Genomic DNA, 24461 nt, shown 5'->3' on the forward strand with positions numbered 1-24461 from the left:
GAACTTACAGCTTTGGAGAAAGAAAATATTTCTTGAGTTAGAAAACGCAGTCACAGTGGTCTGGATTTGTGGACCAGATCCTGAGGCCTCTCATATCTGAATACCCCCATGCAGCCCAGAGATCTAATTTCAACCTTTACTTATTGCAATGCTTTCAGGATAAATGGAACAGTGCTGGAGTAGTAGTAGTCCATATCCTTACTTCTTCTCACCCTCGTTGATTTGAGCTGGTTGACTCATTCATCACAAGCCCTTGAAAATGTCACCACTCTTCTGTCCACAACATTTTCTTATACTCTCACTAATAACAGAGCCAAATTTGAGCTATTTTAGGAAACTAAGGGGCTTTGTCACAGAAGTAATATTCAGTATTTAGAAAAGGAAAGGCTACATTGTTAAAATATAATGACCTCCGCATTTTTATAGCTCAGGGAAGAGCTTGTGGATTTAAAACTAATAAAATTATATCACAAACCAAGGACTGAAGTTCCTGAAGTTTAGGCATTATTTTACAGAAAAGAAGAGGTAAAATTTCAACTGTGATTTGAAACAAAATAATTTGAAAATGCCACCACTCTCCTGAGCCTTTGGGGGAGCTAAAAACATACAAAAGCAACTGGGAAATGTGACATTTTCCTTTTACAATAAAGTATGATGTTTTAAGACTTTTACCCTTGTCAGGTCCTTATTTTGTCCTTCTTTTCTCCCCACGCCAGCACAGGAAGGACATGGAGCTCTTGGAGTGAGACCAGAGGAGGTGACCAAAAAGATGAGAGGAACAGAGCAATTCTCCTGCAAGGAAAAGCTGATAGAATTGGGTTTCTTCAGTCTGGAGAAGAGGAGGTGACCCAATTGTGACCTTCTAGTACCTGTAGGAAACCTGTAAGAGAGATGGGGAGAGACTTTTTTACAAGAACATGTAGTGACAGGATGTGGGGGAAATTGAAAGAGTAAGTTTAGATTGGGTATTAGGGAAAAATCTTTACTGTGAGGGTAGCAAGGCACTGGCACAGGTTGCCCAGAGAAGCTGTGGCTGCTCCATCTCTGGAAGTGTTCAAGGCCAAGCTGGATGGAGCTCTGAGCAACCTGGTATAGTGGAAGGTGTCAGGCTACTCCTTGAGACACCTCCACACTGCAATCATGGTACCACAGACATCCCATAAGCAGTTACTCCCAAGCCAGTTAATGCTCTGCTAGCAGAATATCTGGGATAGTAAAAAAACCAGCACAGGATGCAACAGCCAGCTGCCCAAGGTCAGGCTGTTTGCTTTCTGCACTGGCCAAAAAAAAAACCCCAAACTGCTTTTTTAAGGCAAGCTGAGCGTTTCTGAAGGAGCAATAGTCACAGTAGGACTGCAATGCAGATATACTTCAAGAAACTCTACCTGCAATGATGTCCCCCCAGAGAAAAAGAGCCAATTAATTCCCTAAATCAAAATGGATCCCTGAGGATCCGTGCAGCGCTCAGGAAGTTTTCTCTAATGCTCTCTACAGCACAATAACATCAACAAGAAGGAGCAAGCTCTCAACATCTTCCACATTATCAGAGGAAATATGGGCAAAATGGAAACCTCCCATCAGTGGCATTCAACCTCCTTTACATAGGATTTTTTTTATAAGGGCAAGAGAGTTTCTACTGACTTACCAGAAAGAAAAAGTCTACACATTGAAACACTTCCTCTGGAGGACATAACCACTGGTCACACCTTAGCAAAATTAAGATATTTTTATATACTAAAGCAAATGACTATACAGCTTGAAAAAACATCTATACTCGATGTAGTGATTGTTCTCTGTGTTGCTGGAGCCATATACTTCATACAGTTGCTACCACACAAAAATAATTCCATTTCATTTTCTACATTCAAAACATGCATATAATAATACTGAAGAATATCATCTCAATGCCCAAGTACAACACACACGTAATGCAAAGAAACAGTTGCATGTATTTCTGCCTCCTGGGTAGTTAACACTGCTTTTAATTTCATCTCTGTCTTTTCATATTATCATCTGCAGAAGTTCATGGCCAAGATTTTGCCCTGGTAATAGCTGACTGTTCTCTTTGATATCACTCCTTGTTCTTCAAGGACAGGCCAATATTCATTGTGATTATCAAGGGACAGCCTTGTCCATCCAGATAAGTCATGAGTACTTAGCAGTTCCCTCCATGCATCATCACTAATTGCTGTAGAAGAAAATTCCTGCATTTCTCTTTTAAACAAAACAACAACAAAAAAAAAGATAATTTTCTCTCCTGAGAAGACAACAATGCTTCACCACAGTTGGTAAGAATTTGTTTCTATCTGTAATTCCAGGAAATAACACCTTATTTGTCAGCTTTTTTTATTCTTTGTCTGAGATTTAATGTTCCATGAACATGTACTAAAATATTACTCTCTTTAAAAGTCTCAGAAAGGTACTATCAGGTGGCTCATAGCTGTTCCAGTCCTTGAGCTGCACGACCATGCATTCCTAGAGGATAATCCTAAGGAAAAACTAGCTACAAGCCTTACCAAACTAATACTGAGCTTATAGCAAGAGTGTTTTAAAATATTCTTTCATAAATATGACATTTTACATCTCCATTTATTAAGGTAAAAACAAAATTATGCTATGTGCAATCATTGCATAAATCATATACATACCATCTCACCATGGGATAATTATATTGTCTCAGAGAATACTTTTTTCCATCAGATATTTTTCTTGCAATGAAAGAAAATTTGTGAAGGATTGGTTTATAAAATTTTATCTGCGAGAAAATTGCTGTTGAGTGATACAATCTCCTCCACCAAGAGCAATCCTTCTTCTCTAGGACATCACGTAAAATTACGTTTCTCAACTGAAAGAAATGTGAATGGCACAAAGTATGGCAGGTGAGCTAATGTGTTTTTTAAGTTGTTGTAGAACCATCAAGGATCGTACAGACACCTTTACAGACCTGAAGGCAAGGAAATGGGAAGTTTAATGAAGTTTCACACACATGCCTTCCTCTACCCTTCCTTTGCCACGGCTGCCAAACACTATGACCATGCCAGTTCAAGACAGAAACTCCAATTCAGACTAAATTTCCCTTTTGGTGTTAGTTTGGGCATGAAAATAAATTGATCACAGAGCTGTCATTTGTAGTTAATCCTTTCAGTCATCAATTGCTCTCCCCATATCAGCAAATAGTAAAGTCCAGAAAAATCATTCCTGAAGGGAACATCAGTGAGTACTCAGGAACATTTGTTTTATTTTGCTCTGTGTTTTTGGGGGGCAAATTTTTTTTATTTGGCTTTTTTTTAACTCCAGATCACCTCTAACTTGGTTCTATGGACTGAATTCCAGTTGGTGGCTGTGGCATGCTAGATGCACTCCTGGCCTGCATCTTCCAGTTTAGGTTGAGCCCAAAGGAATTCAGTTCTCACAGGCAGAGAGAGCTGCTTAACACAAACCACAGCAGAGCGAGTGGGGACAACTCATTCCAGGTTTCCCTTCTTTATCTAACCTAAAGATTAACTCAGGATGGCTTAAAAAACCAAAAACTAAACAACGAAATATTTTTGTCTCCATGAAAGTACATTTATGCAAAAAATAATTAAAGTGAAGAGTTTTTTGTCGGATAAGAACATCACTTTGAGAACATCACTTAGTAGGTTAGTGAGGAGTTAATGTGACACTTTCTGGGAAAACTTTTTTTAGCTTAGCTTTTCGTTGAAGCTCTGGCTGACACAGCAAAGGAGGGACACTTAATATGTCTCAGTCAATCAATACATGGACATGTAAAGAAAATAAGTAAGGAAGATTTCTGTGTCCTATTTAAAGTTTTGATATGGAGTCACCATTTAACATTGACTTTAACTATTTTGATCACTACTGTCAGACCCCACATGGAACATACAAGTCGTGAAAGCAGAATATTTAAGATCTTTCTGCTGCTGTTCTACAAACCTGGTAATGAAATCACCTTGCTAATTAATTAACTGCTAATTCATTCCTGAGCAGCCATTAGTGGGCTGTCACTCTACCACCTACATATTACATTTGTTTTCTTGTACTTTTCTCCTCATTTTTCTAGGAGACACATTGTGAGTTGTATTTCATATTGCAAAGCCTTCATGACAGTATCTATGTGTACAATACTGTTATGGAGAATACACATTGGCTAAGATGATAATTTATAAAGTAGTTAGAAAAGCTTACCAGAAATTGAAGGTATTAGAGTTTTTGCAACTGCTTCCGTATTGATTATGATAGCATTGTCCTGTATTCTTCAGAAATCCTTATTGTGTACATCTGTACATTGCTGCTAATGGTAACTGGACAATAAAGGCCATGGACCTGTTTGAAGAATTAGGGCATTAGAATTCTTAAGTAGTGTATTTTTAATTTGAATTTTAAATTTATAATTTTAATTATTATGATGGTATTTTTTCTAATTGGTATCAGTGCCTTCAGCCCCTTAAAAAACAATTTTTTGCCCTAAATAAACTTGGATTGGAAAATTAAAATATGATTTGCCTTTCATTCTTAACATCTGTTCATCTGGAAAGTCTAATCAGGGACATATATGTTCAAGCTTTCCCTTTTTTTTGTGACTACACTGTAAGATCTATTTTCATAAACTTTAATTGTGAGCATTCTGATCATCAGCATTACAAATTCAGTAAATTAAGGGCTGGCTAGGAGTATCTGAAAATAAAATTCAGCAAATAGAGGTCATTTCTGCATTGTTAACTGCAAGCTCAGACTGTAATTGTTACAGGAGAGATGGAGATGGAGTACAGGTGAGACTCATGCATACTCCTACTCATCTGTCACCATCCACCAGGGTCTAGAAAAAAATCTAACAGCTTCCATCTTCAGCTGCTTGTTGACAATGACACCTTTTGTAGGGCTAAGAGCCACTAATGAACACAGACATTCAGAAACCCAAACAAAAATGACATGTGAATGGGTCAGGTGATTTTTACTCCTGTTATTCACCCACTTATTCATCACAGCTAGTGATTCTTCCTGTCTCTTCTCTAATTTCTGATTTTGGGAATTCTGATCAAGATCCTTTGGCAGACCTGTAGGTAGATGGGGTTTTGGCCTTCACACCCACTCAAAACTTCTTAACAAATCAACAATTACAACATCCGTGATGCGATACTGCCAGGTAATTTGGAAAGTATATTGGAGTAAAAGAAAAAAGCTATAAAAGAAGTTGCAGCTTCCCTATGTAGCTCTTAGTGGGTCTGGACTGATACCAGCAAAAACTGCCACTGACAAAAATACACTCCATATTTCTACAGTTAAGGCTCCTAGAAGTGAAAAAAAGATTGTTTCCATACATGTTTTGAGACCTTATCAAATAAACAGAGTGATACCAAACTAAATTTCAATAAACACATTAAAAATATTCTTCCCAACTGACTCCAGTTTCCCTTAGACACATTTAATCACTTATCTTCAGTGCCAAAGAATTGTTATCTGCCCCACTATGAAATGCCAAGGGAGGCACAATGCTCTAGCTTTTTCACAAGGAAAACTAAACAAGGCCACAGATATGGAGGGAATGAGGAATGGGAAGAATGAAATATATGGCTATGGCAGACTAAGTAACTAATGGAAGAAACTACTGACTCTTACCTGTGCTGTGATTTTTGCAGTGTTGGCATATATCACTTATCTTGCCATAAAAGATAAAAAATAAATCTTCTTAATAATGCAGACAGTCTAAAATTCACTGGGAGCGAGGCACTGCGCAGCAATTTGCACTGCTTGCAATAGTTTTAAATATCTTCCTCTGGGTTAGGCTTTCATAGCACACAGCAAATTCACATTCACTCAGAAGTGAATGTTTGACTGGAACCAAGTCTGATTTTAGTGAATTCATTTCTGAGACAAATGACCCAATTGAGTCTAATGGCTCTGTGAGGCTGCCTAGAGTAAAACACATGAGTAAGTGATTGCATGTTTGAGGCCTAAGACCTTAAGAAACGTACTGCTGCTACCCAGTGATAGCATCATTAATGCAGCCATTTACTGGTTTATTTTTACTTAGAACAGGAGAAAATGCATTACCCTTCTGAGACCATGAGAAATCAATATACTTTCAGCTTTTAATAACATGATCTAAACCGCTTGCTATAGTCTGCAGTGAAATCTGTTGTGGGTATATGATGCCTTTTATTCTCACAGCAATATTATTTCCATTTTAACAGACACAAGCAAAGACTTCACTGTAACCATAATTAAGCCTATGCTACACCACCTAAAATGAAAATTATACACATTAAAAAACCCAAAGAGTTATTTTAACTTGGTTTTTTTTCATCATAAAGAAAAAAATATAGCCACCAAAACCTATATAAAATATTGTACAATCACCAACTCACAGCAGCATCAAAGTTTGTATTATTAGGGTGTCATTGACTACACAGCCTGCAAAAATGACAAATATCCCGTTCCACAGATGCTTATTGGATCTGCTGATACCCTATTTCGAGAAGATCCACTGCTACATATTAACACTTTTCCATGTCATTTTCCCCTGGGTATTAAGCTCAGCAGGAGGAGCCCTTTCAGAAGCATTATGCTTCCAGGAGAGAGGGCAGCACTCCTAAAAAAGAGAGATAAAAAACAGGGCTATTAAGTCAACCTACCATACCTGAGCCACCAGTGCCAAAACCTGTCAAAAGTAATTTATATTTCGTTTTATTTGAAATTCTCCTTATTCCTTATTATTCTCACCAGAGCTGGGCTGGAACTCAAAGAAACCTCACAGGTTAATCCTGCAGAGTTCACATGTGAAACTGTGGCCTTGGGGGTATTCAGTTTTAAAAGCTGCCAACTCATAAATACATCAGTACTAACTGGGCTCATCTGGCTTTAAAAAAAAAAAGGATTAATTTTCAAAGGTATAATTAAATTAAATAGTCTGAAGAGCAATCATTCTTTCACTGAGTACAATGTAACAGGCTTCCCATGCTATAACAGTGCTTTATCTTACTCGCAACATTTATTTTTGATTTACAGTACAAGAAAACATCTCTTTGCTTCTCTAAAGTTTCTTCTTTCTTTTAGCTACCCCAAATCAAGTGTATAGGTGTTTCACTTGCTGCACCTAATGTTTTATCCCCATTTTTAGGACTTTCACAGTGTCTCCTGAGTCCAAGAGAACTAAGAAGCTCTTTAGAACTCTTGTCTGTCAAGATTGTTTTCAAACTCCAAGATTCTAACACACTTAACAGGGATGACAGACTGAAGAAAACCAGGAAAATACAGCCATCCTCTCCCTCTTATTTGCTGGATAGCCATGGGTTTGTAAAGCTAGCTTGTTCTATGTGCCTTTGCCACTTGCCAGTAACAGCGGCTCTCCAACGTGGCACTGAATTAGGAAGCACTGTGTTTGTATTGTTAGAACCTTAATCGAAACAGCCAGAGGGAAATGTTTTGTTACAGAGGGAGAAAGGACTTTTCTAATAAGACTCTAAGGAGACTCAGTTTTAATGATGCTTAGCACAACGTTTTAAAGCACACATTACATCCACATGCTATTTCTTGTTAAATGTTGGTTGTTTCACAGCAGGCTGGCATCAGATTGCCTGCTGTGGATGGTTAGGGTTGGCTTGTGCAACTTCTGACAGCCCCAACATTGATGAAAGACAGCACCAGCTTTAATTCTTACAGTATTTCACTTCCTGACACATTTTCTCAGGCTCCCAGATATAACAGATGTTCTTCACATGGCACTAGGTGCAAGCACAAATATCATCAGCCGCTAAGCTGCATGGCCTGATGGCACTTGGAGCTCTAGCTAGGAGACCAGGATTATGAAAAGCAGGTTCATCTGCTCCTCAGCAGTGTTTAACACACACTTTTGAGATGGATATGAAAATACAGAAATAATGAAACAATGATGAAATATAGACTCTCATCATTAAAACCTTTTTATCACAAGTCAGCAATTGAAAATAGCAAGCACGGTATAGAAAACCAATTTAAGCAGTGTATCAGAAAGTCAGCTTTTATTTATAAGGATGTTAAGACTAATCAACATCAGACAAGCTGGTTTTTAGAAAAATCTATCAAAGTATGAATTTTCACCTAAGTTATTTAGCCACAGTTCAGTTTTATTTCAAATCAGTTGACTACCTTTATTTTTTCCAAGGGTCTTTTTTGTCCCTTGTCATGCTTGGGACAACTTGCACAATCCCCATTTAGGGAGGAGGGGAGAGTTTTTTGGTTGTTGTGGGGTGGCTTTTTTTGGGGGGGGGTAATTTTTTTCTTGTCCTCGCAAAAGAAAATTGCAGATGCTGTCACAGATGAAGAAAAGATAAAAATTTTGTCTGTAGCAGATTGAAATGGAAAAAAAAAAATGCAACCCATTACAAAATTAAGGAGCATTAAAATTTGAATCCTTACCCTTTATACACGGAGCAGAAGCAAGCAAAGTTTAAAGCATGATGGTTTAAAAAAAAAAAATTGCCTCTTTGCCAAAATAGACTTTTTTTTGTCTAAATGCGGCAACTTGTATGTATCTGAGGAAGCTGTTCTCTACACACAAAGAAAAGGTGACAGTTCACAGAGTAATTTAATTGACTGAAAATGGTATTTCTACCCAGCTTTGAACAGGAGAAAACACTCAGAGTTCCACATTAGTTCTGATTTTTCCCCACAGCCCCTTTCTAAAAGGCATGTACACCCTAAAGGAAGTGAGAAAAAGCCAAATCAGAAAGGTTGATAAGGTGACTTAATCAATCATGGGACATATTAGCAGTGGTAAACAAGGCTGTCTAACCAAAACATTAACTTTCAGCAAAGAAGCAGAAGTAATGAATTAATCTGAAGCCCCAAAAACCCACGAGCTGGTATGCAAATCTAATAACCAGTTACTGTATTATTGATGCTGACTTTCTTTTTGTGGCGCCAAGAGGGGAATTTGCATTTTGTGGTAGAAAGAACTAGCTACAGTAAGTATATAAAATGAAGTAAAACATCTAAAAAATCCTAGCACCGTCAAAGAGTTACATAATGAAGTAAACACAGCATAGAGAAATAAAAGCTCACATAACCAAGGTTGTAAGAAGTACTTTCTGCCATGGGTTTTGATGAGTAGAAATAAAAAGTTCAGTAACACATTGAAAACAAAAATTCTTTTCAGATGACTAGAAAACACACACACAAAACCAAATAAACAAATGAAAAACAAACCAACACCAAACTGAACCAGCCAAACAAAAAAACAGACAAACAAAAAACTACAAAGGAAAAAAATTATCCAAACTCCTTTAAATATTTCAAGCCTGGCATGTTTGTAATTCTATGTATGGCAGAACAGTTTAGCTGTGAAAGCCTACAGTTGACTGGATGGGCCATGTGCTTGGAAATGGAATGAGTTCTTACTGAAAGTGAGCTGAAATGCATTGAGTACCTGACAATATGAATGAAATGCAGAGCAACAGAATTGGGTTGAGGAAAAAACCTTTCATTTTCACCTTGCAGGCATTCTCAAGTCAAACATTTAAATTAGCAGACAACAGCTCCACACACAGGACCTATCTTTTTCAAGTATTACTGCAATTCATGCTTGAATAAATACACACACAGAGATCGGAGATAAGAATACCTATGGTGCAATACACAATTCTTTCAAAATGCCTGTCTTTTCTAGCCTTCACATTTTAATGCTTGGAAAAACTACATTTTAAATTATCCCATCAATGGATTCTCTGCAGCATTTCTGGGGTGGCCACTGCACATCCTAAAGAATTTGATTTTCATTTACCTTTTTTCTTCTGCTTTTATTGCTATTCTCATTTCTTCCTTTTTTTTTTTTTTTTTAAGGTTACTTTTCTGTAGTTAATTTACCCTTTTTATTTTCTTTTTCTCTGTGCTCCATTTTAAATTTCTTTTCTATTCAAGCATTGGAGATGGTTATCATATCCCTTCAGTTACTATTTCCCTGATTATGTCTCCTTTTTTTGGTTGGAGCCACTCCCTCCCACCAAAACCAAATACATAATCTTCCATTGAATTCTGCCTGCATGAAAAGGGTACAATGAAACCATTTAATCTTTTCCCACTAATTGGTCTCTTCAAATCTCCAATCTCTTTTGATAGGGTTTTTTTTCCCCTAGCTCCTTTCAGCAAATTCACATTTTGTTGTGCCAGCTCTAGCACACACCCGGCTGATCCAGGACCGTTTACATATTAAAAACCTGCATGCAAATGTTGAGCACAAAATAGAATGACTTCAGAAGAGATTTTAGACAAAATCACACACCAGTGCAAATCCTCTGGAGAACACCCAAGTGTGCTGGAATTAAACTTTACCCTAGGAAAGAGCTAGAAGTGAGGATGGGGTGATATGGAACGCTAGAATGATTAGGGATTAAAGAGTCCAAAGTCCCCTGAGCAAGGACGTCTTCCACCAGATCAGGCTGCCCAAAGCCCCAACCAGCCTGGCCTGGAGCACTTCCAGGGACAGAGATATTTGCCTGTCTTGAGCAACAGAGGTAATAGAATGATGCCTGTTTGTATCATACCAAGGCTCAAGCTGAATATTTCCCATATTTTACAATTATTATATATATACACTTCATTAATTTAAGACACTCGTGTCTCAGACATCACAATCATACAGAGCCCACAATAGTTAGATGTGGAAATGAGACAATTAATACACATGCTGCAAAATGCTCTCACATGCTCTCTCAACACATGTTGAATGTGAAGTTGGATGAATGGCCCCAGTTTGAAGGGGTAAAACATCTTATGCTGTCAGGTAAGGAAAAAGGGAACAGCCTTCTTCAGAAACAATTTGACCAATCTGTTGAAACCAGTATAAAATACATTTGAGTGAACATGAGCTTAAAACATAACTGACTGATAAGGGTGCATCCATCCAGAGAGGACAATAATCCTGGAATCTCTGTAATCCTATAGTTAGGTGTTTTTAGTTTGGACATACCAAAAGCACTAAAATATTCCAGCTTGGTGTTTGCCAGGTGAAACCTGGAGCCTCAAACCATCTCTGCTCACCATGGACCTGCCTGTCTGACCTTCTCATCCAGAAAAACTAATTCTGCTAGTCATAAACAAATTTTCTATGAGACATATATGCTTCACCTTAACCTTGTGCCACCTACAGGTAGTTCTCCCAGCTGGCTTGCTCTAGTCTGACATCTCTGTGTGCTGGGATTTAGGTTAACCTTTTACATTTCCCTAATAGATGCTTCATGCACTCCAGTCAGGGATTTTGTTAATTGCTTTTCCAATGATGAGGACATCTCAACTTCAAGGGATTAAGAAAGAACCAGGAAATCAACAGGTGAATTAGAAGTGGATCAGACACTTCCCCATTGGAAAAAAATGTAAATGATAAAAGCTAAGTTTGATCCTCATGTTCATGCATGCTTTCAAAATAGGATTTGTCAATTGCAGATGCAAAGCAGTTTCAGTTTTATATTAGTCACTTTGTCTGGTTTATATTCTGAAACATTAAAGCTGCATAAATGACCTGCCAAGTATTGATGTAAGCTTATTGACAAAACAGAATGCTTTACAGTAGGGGCATCATCTCACAAGGCTCCACACAGTGACTCTGTAATTACTGTTTCAGCTTCTTCACATCAGATCTCTAATATACTGTGAAAGATTCACCAATTCTTTTTTAATAGCTGATTTACGTAGGAATAAATTAGCTGAAACCAATATTTTTTGAGAACAAAACCAGAATTATTCTAAAAGGATCCATTATACTTCTTTCACTAAGGTTTAGAAATACAGAGTAAACTAAGAAATTTATTTATAAATTCATGAAATCCTTATGCAGTAACATATAGATCCCTCCAATATCCTCTAGAAAGCTACAGCAGTACAACAAAATAACCTAAAAAAGAAGTTATTTTACAAGGAGAGGAAGAGAAAAAAGTAACAGAAATTGATACCAGGTCAACTAGGCCTGCCCAATTTAAGTCCATAAATTATGTCTGTATTTAGTTTCTTCTCTTAACTTCCACTGTCATCTTGTCTGTTGTCTCTACATTTCCACGTCTTCCACCATCCTTGCTTATCATGTTGCATTAATTATTTTTTCGGGAATATTTTCATTATGCTCTTCCCCAGTAGGAGGAATAAGGAAAAGAGGATAAGTTTTAAACAATAATTTAAAATCTCAACTGTTTTTAATTGTCTGCAAAATGTAAATGAGTTTATACAAGATTTTAGGACTGGACATTACACTTACCTCTCTTATCAGAGAAAACATCTCTAACAACTGGTTTGTCAAACACGTATATTTTTGCCTGGTTCTGGTTGCTTGGCCAACCACTGCAGAAACCTGCATCAAACAGAGTACAAATTAAAGGCTCAAAGGTTTCATTCACACTGCTTGCAAAAGACTGACGACTTCGCAAATGAACTCTGAAGACTTAGCAGTTAAGAAGTTGTGCTACAAGGAGTCACTCCTCTATATAAAGAACAGGCATAACCTGGATCCATATCCATAAGTGCATTGCTCAATAATCCATCATTTCTGTATCAATGGCATTATATGTTGAATTGGGCAATCTTGGTTCAGTTGCTCTATTTCAGGAAGTTTTTACTCAGAATTCCTTCAGGTTTTTACCCCTATTAATATTCATCTACATGAAGGATGTCTTTAAATACCAATAACTGTCACTCTTCATCTATAATTTATGAACCCTTTCTTAACACAAAATCCATAGGTATGAATTTTTGCCCCTTGACTCCAAAAATTAAAGCCAGACAAAGCTGTACTGAACAGCATAGGAATGTAACTATCATTATCTGCAATCTCAAAGACATTTGCTGTTTAAATAAAGTTCATATTTTTTCACATCTGGGGCAAAATGCTATAAAATGCACCCTGTGGTTTCAAATCAATTTTATTTACTTTATTTACATTTTAACAATGTTTGACAAGGTAAACGTCTTAAGAAATATTGTATCATTTATGAGATAGGGCCCTGAACCCTAAGAAAGTAGATATACTGAACCCTTATAAAGGCTTCCCTCAGAGGGATGTTTTCCTTTGAGTTACTGTTGTCAATCAAAAATATGACTTTGTTCTTTTTTATGCCAGATTAAATTTCAAAAGAAAGAATAACATGGAAATATGAAAAAAGAAAAAAAAAAAAAGCTTTACTCAAATAAGGATAGGCAGGAGACTGGATAACCAAACATTTCAGAGAGTAGGCAGAAGTCTGTGAACCAAGCTGAGAAATCTTTAGAAGCATTTCTTAATATGGACACCACTTATTTACAAGTTAAAAGATGTCATTCCTGCTGGTACCTTCCAAATCTAACAAGAATATAGAGCAGGTTATATGGTGTGGAAGACAATGTTAACTAAATGTTGACACTAATTTTGAAAGACAAGGAATGACCTTAAGTACGAGCAAATGAGCCTTCACTAGAGTGTCCAGTATATATGATTGCCTATATATACAACATGTCAAATACTAGCACAAAAAAAATTTAAAAATTATTTACCCCTGCATGAAATTCCACTTTTATAAATGCAGATGGTCATGGAGGACTGGACTCTGCAATGATACTTATTGTATTTCCCAAAAAAAAGCCACACTATCTCATATCTGCACAGCTGCACAGAGATCCCCAAACTGACTGAGACCCCAGCAAATCAGCCTACACTTTGAAGCCCAAAAAGCATCACTGTCATGTTCTCCAACACCAAAACCCAGCCTATACAGCCTTTCCTCCTGGCCCCATGCTCACACACAACTACTGTTGTCATACGAAAGCATCAAGAACACCACCGTTCAATACTGAGCTGTCAATTTCAAAATCCTTCATTTGGTCACCATTTTTATGGTATTTACTGTCAGAGCTTTGGGTAGTGTTTTTTTTTCTACAATTCTGTCATGGTAATATAAAATCATGACAAATGATTTAAGTCCTGCATCCTTAGTTTACAGGCTGGATTCCACTTGCAGCAGGAAAGCTTAACTCGGAAATCAGTACATAAATTTAGAATTTGTGCAGGTTTTAAATAAAATCTAACAATGCAATTAACTCTCATACTCAGCAACAAAGACACAGTTTGAATACAGTATCAAAAGGGAAAAATCCAGTCCAAGCAGATATTTTGCTAATATAATCAGTCTTTTAAACTTTTGATTTTTCAGTGACACACTAAGTTTTCAGTTGCCATGCTTTACAAATATGGATAAAGATATTGCATACAGACCAAACACCTACTTTCCAATGCAAACTGTGCTTAATATATGGAATTTCAGCACAATAAAACTTGATAATTCTGAACAACAAAGCACAGACCAAGAAGATACCTTTCAGCAATCTTGGTGCTATAACTTACCTTTTTGATGGTACAGGGGATGGGTATTATCACTAGGCTTGGATATGCTAAAAAGGCAGATTGAAATTTTATATATGGGCTTTAATTTGCAATAAGAAGTGGCTGAATGATATAGCCACAGATCCTTTCTTTATGAAACATTCATTTAACATGCTATTTCTTAGGTAGATCAAGTAGCTGTCAAGTGTTACTTCCATGACTAAAACAGTGTGGTTTTCCTGCTGGTGGTTTCAGGCTATCAAATTTAAATAACATTGTGTTACTCTGAAGTTTGCTCATTGTTTCCTCAAAGGTAATGCACCAAGACTTCTTATTGAAAAGATTAAATGTAACATTTTTCAATCTATCTCAAGACAATTCATCTCTGAATTCAGAGATGACCAAGCTGTCAAAAAGGCATACTCTGCAGCTCTTGCTGAACATGTACAGATCACAGCCTGGAAGGCTATTTGTACAGACACACACACACAACCACAAAATCAGCCAGATTGTTCCAACAATGCCTGCATGAAGCCAATTTGTGTGATATGCAGTGATAACACATCCTCTTAAATGATTCAGGTTGATCTGATGGATTTCTTTAAAAAGAAAAAGCCCCCCACATTCAGGGAAAAGGAAGGAAAATTTTATATTTACGTTACCTAACCTGGACATTCCCCAGATCCCACCATCTAATAAGGCTTGCAATATGGATTTCTTACAAGGTTAAAATCCAGATGCAACTAAGCACTGTTCAGAAAACACGTAGAAATGCATAACCACCTGAAATACAACTGGCTGAGAAGCAGGCATCACAGTGGCCTTTCATGCTGTTCATCCATTTACAAAGTCTCTTCAGCCCATTTTACCAGCACATACAAATTAATTACATTATTCATTTTGGTAGAGGTATGCTCAATTACTATTTCAGACAAAAAAAAATATTTTTTCTTCATATTGAAGCAGAAGGGAGCATTTACCTGGCCAGCATGAACAAGCAGAGAGTTTCCTGATTTCATGACTTCTCTGACAGTCTGGTGTGAAGGATTATCACGTATCATTATCAGTAGCATGACTGTCATTGATTGTCACTGGTTTACCAGATCTGTAGCAGTGGTTAAGGACAAACTTGATCTGCCTGCATTAATATCAGTCCAGCATGAATTTGGCTAATCCAGAATCCAAAAGAGTGCCTACAATTCTTGTTGCTGTATTGGAGCAAGGCTGGATTGTCTAGGCTGTGGATCAATTCAGTTTCCATGTGATCTATTTAAACTGGAAGCCCATAATCTACAACTGAGGTGTAGCTGCCACGATTTCCCTCGTTTCTGCCCTGGCCAAGCTGTGCTAACTATGTCTACAAAAGCTGAGATTGCAGCTCTGCCTTACAGCCAGGCTATATCTTTTGGTTCCTCGACTCTCATGGCACTAACCTGCCACCAGCTGCCACCATGAAGTGCTTCCATCAGGGAGCAAGCAGCAGAGGTCATACTCCTGGTAGCTTCTATCACTCAGGTGCCTGAGGGCAACACTTATCACAGAGACACAAAACCTCAGCAAAAACAGTGCTTGAAGTTAAGCGATGCTTTGCCCGTTGTTTTAAGCTGACATCACAGCACCCAGACACTGGAGCATTCCTGGCTGTAAAAGGCAAAATCATCAGATTAACGATTTAGGAGGAAAAAGCAAAGTAAACCATTTAGTGGCTGGTTTGCTTTATGAATCTAAGTGCACTACAAAGTCTGAAAGACAGCATTAACAATGAAAAGAAATGGGAGAAAGTAAAAAAAAAAAGCTGCCTTCCTCTACAGTTGTAGAGTAAACCTTAATACAGCCAGTAGCAAGTGCTATCTCCAGAATGGTTTGTTTCCACTCTGTTTCACAGTTTAGAACACACTTAAGTTTCCTTCTGCTCTGGTAAATTGATTTTTGTACAGGATGAGGGGATGTGTTCTGCTTCAGACCATAAATTTAAAGCAATACTACACATCTCCTTACACTAAGTAAAAATCAATTTTCTACCTGTAGGTGATGAAACTATTTCTCACACCTGCTGAGCAGACATATATCTCATAAGGCTTAAAGTCATAAACTGATGCAATTCAGCAAAAGCAAAAATAAAACGTAATCTTTTTAAATATATTATTTTCCATGTGACTCAGGTGTTCCTTTCCAAAGGTTATCTGTAGTTTTAGTTACTGTGTTTAGTATTAAGCTTTCTCCTCTTCACTCTTGTACGCTCTGCTGTTATCAAGAGACTTCAGTCTTGGTAAAACCCCAAACCACATTACATCTGAAAAATGCAAAGCAGCTGTCTCTCCCCATCTCCTGATGATAAAGGGCATTCTAGAAGAAGAGCTGCATTAAACGCTCAGATCTGAATCTGAGCACAACAGAAAGGCAGCTGTTAATATTTGGCTGTAGACTGCTACAAAATTATCTTATTTGCAAAGCCTGCTATGTGGTGAGGCAGATAAATGATAACAGCATGACACAGGCAGAAAGCTTTATTCTACACGTATCTGGGTCTGACTTCAAATATGATATTCAATACGCAGCTCTGAACATATATTCATAATCATTCACTCCAAGCAGTTCTGAACATGCAGCATTTTAATATGGGGAAAGAAGTACTAAACTATTTCCCTGTATAATGGTACAGAGACAAATACTTTAACATTCAAGTGGAATAAAGTGTTCAGAAAAGAAATGGCTGGCAAAAAAATGGCTCATTTCGGGTAAATGCATTTCCAGCCAAATGAGAATAAAATTCTTGCTGTCAGTCAATCAATCACGATATCGTTTATTTTAAGGTGGTGATAATATGGCTTTCAAGATTAGGAAACCAGTGAACTACAAAGAAGATTATATTCATTTTCCTTAAAAAATAAAGCCCTCCAACAAATAAGCATAAAACCATCTCGATCAAGTTCAAAATGGAAAAACTGTTCAGAAATAGTTTCTGACATTAATTTGGTCAGTATAATGAAGCAGAAATAAACAAGCCAGATGAGAAGCAGGAATTAGGTACCACATGTCTGAGTTGGAGGAGTTTATTATCATGGTTTCTTTTGTTAATTCCCTAATTAACATAACCACGCAAATACAAAATGAACAGAAAAATTTACTGCATAAACAGCCTCAACCAGAACTTTCCAATTTTAATACTAAGAAATTGATGGTAAAGATGCATATTTTGCACTTTAACCACAGCAGTCTCACAGCATCCCTGTTTGACAAATTTGGTCCTTATTCATCCTCCAGCACGAAAGGCACATAACCACCTTGGCATCCCATAGGAGAGAGTTAATTATGTCCTCTGCCATGCCCAGGGGAGAAGTTACACACCACGAAGATGATTTCGGAGCAGAGAGCTCCCCATGCACACTTCCAAGGTCTTGCAGGTAAAGACAAGGCACTCAAACCTGAGGACTGGAGGAAGAAAGGGGAGCAAATTACTCCAGTAGGATCTTTTGCCACATGTGCTGCTCCTCTCTCTATACTATTATATTACAAGAGAACTTTAACAGGAAGCCCACTGAAAGTTCCTTTCAGTTTTGCATAAAAAAAACATTACTGTATTTTTGATCAGCTATGTCTTCATCAATACGAATGAAAACACACTCCCCTTGATTCCCCAAGAGAGGATCGCAGCTAAAATGAGACAAAGATTATTCTAAATGGTGGCACAAACCCCAGAAGAAAACATGCCTAACAAATGAGTGCAGTAGCTTTTAATTTCTGCATTGTGCAGTCAAGCATACACATTCTTGTCTGATGGAGAAGAATATAATCACCCAGGGGCATGTCAAAAATAACTGTTGCTTTTCCCTTCCTATCCTTTCTTGGGAGAGCAGAGTTTGGTGAGCCAATCAAGAAATTAAAACTGACATTTCACAAACTGATTGTCATGTTTTATTTTTTTTTTTGTTTGCCTATTTAGACTGTGGATGGCTATCAGGCAAATACACTCAGAATCTGACACAGCCTGCACAGCGGGATCTGAACTAATCCTGAAGAAAATTAATTCCCTAAAAAAATAAACCAAGAAATCTCAGGAGATCATTGTACCTCCTTACATTTTCTATTGTGAACTGAATGCTGTAAACTCTGATATAAACAATTCCAGCTGCCTACATTTCATTTTTTAAAATTACGTATTCATCAGTTAAAAGAAATTTCAAGTTCATCCTATTTCAAAATACAGTCTGATGTAGGGAAAGCAACAGAGTTGTTTGGGTTTTGGTGAGCGGGTTTTGTTCTCCTTTCTTAACTTTCACCCATTATCAAAAGAATTATTTTACAACCAATCCTTAATGTAGAACAGGATTTTCACACCCTCCTCAAACAAAACGGGCCTAAACTGAATAGTAATTTTTTTCTTGATCCAGTACAGTACAGAACAACAAGATAATCTGGCTATTTTAAATATTCATTCCTAAAGCAAATTGAATGGTTTGTTGTCTTAGTTGTACAGTACCTGTGTGTGTGGAGTCCCAAATTCAGCAATCAGCTCCAGCAGTCTTGACACCTGTTTCAGATTTAAATAAATTACTTCATGGTACAATCCTGCATCAGCTGAAAATCTGGTCATTGCTTAAGTTTGTATAATTTCCAGAACAGTTCATTTCCAGAACAAATCTGTGTAAGCGAATCAGCCTTGTCCTACAAATCCCTGAAATATGAGGAAGGAAGTGTTTGTACAACTAAATTTTAATCCTTGACACTAAGCCTTAGCATACATGCATTAATACTTCCATTATAAAGACTAACTATCAAGATGACAAGGGTGTGAGATAAATATTAGTGTTTTCTCCATTACAAATTATATCTTCCCAAAGGATACTGACAGACTTTCAAAGAATTATAAAGAACATCTCCCCTACTTGCTTATTTGCAGCCACACTGGAGTTAATGCTAGAAAGGACAGTTTCCTGGGTTTTGCACTCCTGTATCAATTCCACTGCAGAGGGAAAAAACCCACAAGAGACCAGAAACCGCTGAATATTCCAAAAAGTCTTCCCATTTATTCATACTGGTAAAAGTTCGTGGAATCACAGAACATCTCATGATGGAAGGGACCCATGAAGATGAGCAAGTACAACTCCCTGTAAAGTTAAAGTAGAAAGTAAATTTCTTTTAAAACTAAAATGAATTAAAGATTTTATCAGCCATTAAAGAGAAATTAAAAGTTCTGAAACTGAAATTGTCTGTTGGCAGGTATCAGGAGTTCCTATACCATTAAACAGCATGTTAAATCAGTAACTCCATGAGACATTAGTAAATATGCTATATTATTCAGAAGTTATATTGATAAATGCCAAATGAAGGAACACAGAATGGTTAAGTTTGGAAGTGACCACAGTGGTTCATCTGGTCCCATCTCCCTGCTCAGGCAGGGTCATCCCAGAGCACATGGAACAGGATTCTGTCCAGACAGTTTTTAAATATCTCCACTGAGGAAGATTCCACAGCTTCCCTGGGCAACCTGTTCCACTTCGAGGTCACCCACATGTTCAAGTTCTTGCTCGAAGTCAGAACTTATTTAGGTGTATAAGACTTAGAGAATCAGCAGCTCATTTCTCTCCTGTTGCAGGAATATTACCATGGTATTCCAGTTCAGTGTAGAAATATTTAAATATGCATCTCTTGCCTTGCAAAAATTAGATGAAGGGCATGTGTTTGTCCTGGTAGAAATGGAAGAGTTTGCCTCATTGTTTTGTAAAACCACAAGTCACGTAGGAGTAACATCATCTTCCTTCTGACACAAACTCTAAATTCTCATGTAACTCAACAGTTAATATTTGCTTTGTGTTTCCAAAATCTGATTCACTGAGATGGTTTCTAAACATGGTAAATAATTTAAGATCCTGCAAAGTCTGCATGTGGAAAGGTTCACATGAACCTTGAAAATTCTTTTGTTGCATTATTTAGTATAGTTATAAATGTCAGGTTGCTGTTCATAGAGGTATGTCTATTTAGAATGGCATTTGCAGAATAATGTTTGTAAAAGTTCATATCAGTATTCCTCTCAGTGCTGCTAAACCTAGTGCTGGTTTTTTTTGTTTTTTTTTTTTTTCTAATTTCTCAACATGGCAGGTGCCTTTAAAAGAGATGCAGAGCTAAAAAGAGAACAAAGATGAAGCATGTTCTATGTCAGGTCAAAAATGTTCCAGAAATCTACAATTGTTATTGCCATTGTCTGTCGCAGTTACACACAGAAGCTCTGATCAAGTAACAGCTTCCTCCACTGAGCTTTATTTGTCTTGTGTTTTCCCACTGAAATCCTTTTTCCACAGCTGGAAGGGATAACTGCATAGCTAACTTACTATTTCTGATGCTACAAGCAAGCCTGATTCATTGCAAATGCCATCTCAACCACCACTACATTGAAGTTTAGGTTGAAAAGCGGCAGACAAACAGGAGGTGAAGAGTTTAAAAGAAAACCTATCTGTTCTTTAGGAGTGGTCTACACACTCAAAACTTTTGAGCTTTTATGATGTGTATTTTTTTAAACAAAGCAATTTGGAATCATTGCAAACAGAGTATTTCTACAGCTTGGGATTTCAGATTCATTTAGTTGCTATGCTGCTTAAAATACACTTGATTCATAGAAGAAGAAAAACACTGTCACATATTAGTCATGGGAAACATTTTTGTTTCTAACATCTTTGGAGTTCTATAGCAAACAGAACAGATATTTTGAAGCCTCACCTTTTCCACTATAGATATTTATGAAAATCTAATTTTAGGCTTCAGTTTAAAATATTACCTGCTTTATTTTTCCTATCATTATATTTCTTCATGAAATGTCATTAGAGCATGGTAATTTAATACAAGCAATTTCTTTCATTTAATTTCTGCTATTTCAATAAGTAACAGCTGTTGCCAAACAGAACTGTTAGAATTTTTGGGGTTTGTTTTGTTTTCTATTTATATTTATTTGCTGCAACAAATCAAGCTGCTTCAATAACAAATAAATATTTTCTTCATACGATCTACTAAACAAATTTTGATCAAAATAGCTTCTCCTGATGACAGTTTTTCCAAGGGAAGAGTTCTTAGCTATATAACTCAAAATTGACACATAGAACACAAGACAGAGATGTCCTAGGAAATGTCTTCAAAAATGTTCAGGTTCTGTTTGCTTTAATAAATGAAACAAAAATTTATCTGAATTACAAAAGGCAAAACTAGAAAGTTTTAAAAAGGTTAACCAGCCTTTAGCCTGGCTTAATCTATGATTGGAGAGCCAATTATGTCAATGTGTGATTTATCCCTGTGATGTAGTTTGCACTACAAACCATGAATTCCTATCGACTGAAAAACACTGGAGAAGCAGTAGAGCTCCTAAAAGCAAAATTATTGCAAGTAGTAAATATGAAACATGCAGTGAGACAAATAAAATGAGATAAGCCATGTTCTAAAGTACCAACACTGCATGTATTTTTTATACATTTACAAATTTCAGCAAATGCAGTCTGAAACCAATTCCACCCTAGAAGTCTGAGCAAGGCTTCAGCAGTTAATAAAAACATGAAATGGTGTGTGCATAATGTGAATAAAAGCCTTTATTCCAACCAGACTTTCAGACAGTTCACAAACATCACAGTGAAATCCTTTGCTAGAATTTATAACAAATATTTACTGCTTACTCTGCTCTCCACTTCACCAACATAGAACACTTGCCTATGTTTGCCAAGTGATTTATTTCATGTGTTCACTGGCCAGAACTTGATCCAGAACACTTTGAGGACCTGGCAGCCTCATATACTCTGGCCTTATCTCAAAGCCATGTCAAACTTCACCAGTGCCAGCAGAATTCCCCACAAAGCCCAGGGCACGATGTTCCTAGAAGGAACTGCCATGTGACTGACAAAATTCACCTCTAAGTACTTAGGAATGCTTTGCACTCTTATTTTGGCATTTTAAAGGCTTGATGTTCCATACCATTTAATAACACTATCAGCTATTTTTAAAACATACTACCCAATATTATCAACTCTTTCAACATCAGAAATCATTCTACAACATAAATCTTCCTCCTGACACAAATTTGCCCTATATTCTGACTACTTCTCTCTACAGAAGAATTAAACATCATCTCCTTCTTCAGACACTGTATTTACTAAAACTATTGTCAGTTTTCTCTACAAGAGATGATCCTGGAAAGAAAAATTTAACAGGCAGACTAGATCAGAGTCATTTAAGTGATGCATCTGAAGAAGGGTGAAAGATGAAGGTATTCTTATAGAAGTAATTCTCTGAAGTGCAAATGTTAAAGGATTCCTAACACTTAAGAGTATGAAAAATCAATTCATGGCATATACGTACAGAAAAGCATTTGCTGCTTCTAATCAGTGTACTGTTTTCTGTCTTAGTTGGGAAAACAGAAATGTAGAAGTTGGAAAATCAGAAATTTGCTTGCCTTTACCTGCTTGTTCTAGAAAACACTGAAGATTCAATACAATAAAAGAAGTGCTAATGAATAACTTAGAACTGCTGCTCTTGGCTTTTAAATATGGGAAATCATTTCTTCTGTCCACCAAAAGTCAAATTCTCAAGAGCAAATGAAATATTAAAATAACAAAGTATCTCATTCCATAGATATAAAGTAAAATATTTCTTCCAAAACAAAAAAAACCTTTTGCTGAATTCTTATCAGTAACAAGCACCATCACTGTCAAAAGTGCCCAAAAAACAGCTGTTGTTTTTTAAAATTAATTCTCCCAAAGCGATTTAAACATTACACAAGAAAAAGCCAGCTCACTCTTAAAGATTTATGACACTCCACAAGTGCATTTTAAAACTATATGGTTTAGATTTTTTCATTCAACCCCTGGTTTCTAAATGGACTCACTCATTTACATTTTCAACTTTCATCTGTCTTCTTAAAAGATAGAAAAAAAATCCTTATTTTTTCCCCTCCAGGTGAAAACAGTTTCTTCTACCCCTATCGACTTCCACAAGAAAAACAGCAAGTTTCCACAAAACTCATTAGTAGTCTAAAAATGCTGGCAACATAGGACCAGAGTACCTATAACAGAAATCTATCTTAACCACATTTTTTAATCTTTGTACTTCTATGTCTAAGTTATTCTTTGCTAAAACTGGAGATGAGAGAGACCTAGTCTCAGCAGAGCTCCAAAAGGCCTGGGAAATGGAAATTTCAATTGAATTGAACATTTTAAGGTAGTTTTCTATGAGCTAAAAAGAAAGTGGTGTGAGTTTTTCCCGTCTATTTCTCAGTTTCATTACTTCCCCAGTGCTTTGGATTCTAAAGGGGAGAGAAGAATTTTCAGTGTCCTCATTTCTCCCACCCTGTTTAATTTCATCTCTGATTTAAATTATATTTCTTCTCATAAGCTTGTCTTGACTCTATTTTATTTTTAAAGAGATAAGAGCTTGCAGCAAGGCTCCCTAAAAAACTCTTTCAGCTCTATTTTTAATGCACGCAGTAAAGTCAGAAGCATATATTTAAAAATACAAAGAGCAGCTGATTATTAATTCCAGTTAAACTGAGAGAATCACTGATCAGAATTACACTAATTAATTTTATATAATCAGTGTTTTTCTACAAGGGCAGCTTTGTGAGAACTTACAGTCTGTGAGACTTTGCTTAATGTTAAATCCTCACCTTTTGTGCTTGCACACTTTACAGTATTGTTGGAAAAAATGTAGACAAAAGTAACAATTAAACTTCTGGTATGTGCAAGAGCTAAAAATGGAATTGCTTCCTCCTGATAATTAATTACTGCTTTAGATCTGCTAAGTAGAAGAAATGTTTATGAATCCATGTGCAAAATTCTCTTTAAGGATAGTAATTTTATCACTGTACAGCACGATTCCAAAACACAGTTCAGCACCTGACAGCTTTTGTTAAGCCTGGTTTTGATAACTGGATACAGAAGTGGCTTTTGGTCATTTGGATGAAACCATTCTAGATTCATGGAGCTTTTGGAAGTGATCAAACTTAAACACATCACTCATTCTGCTGAGCCAGCTTGACAGTTTTGATAGCCCATTACAGTAGTTTATATTTCATTTTTGGAAGATTTCTGTAGACATCTCAGAATTAGACTACCTTGGTATCTTGAGTCCTAAGGGGCTCTGGCTTTGATCTCAGGTTATCATTACTTCACAC

General features: G+C 36.8%; 1 long non-coding RNA gene across 1 annotated transcript; it reads right to left on the minus strand.

The window, feature by feature from the left end:
• Positions 1-678: 678 nt before the first annotated feature.
• Positions 679-5908, minus strand: LOC146437746 (uncharacterized). Its single transcript, XR_014851973.1, has 3 exons — positions 5620-5908; positions 4189-4326; positions 679-880 (listed from the first exon to the last, which is right to left on the minus strand). It is a non-coding gene; the product is annotated as an uncharacterized LOC146437746 (long non-coding RNA).
• Positions 5909-24461: the final 18553 nt, after the last annotated feature.

Source organism: Lichenostomus cassidix, chromosome 4, assembly GCF_008360975.1.
Source record: "Lichenostomus cassidix isolate B80296 chromosome 4, HeHo_3.0, whole genome shotgun sequence".
NCBI classification, from domain to species: domain Eukaryota; kingdom Metazoa; phylum Chordata; class Aves; order Passeriformes; family Meliphagidae; genus Lichenostomus; species Lichenostomus cassidix.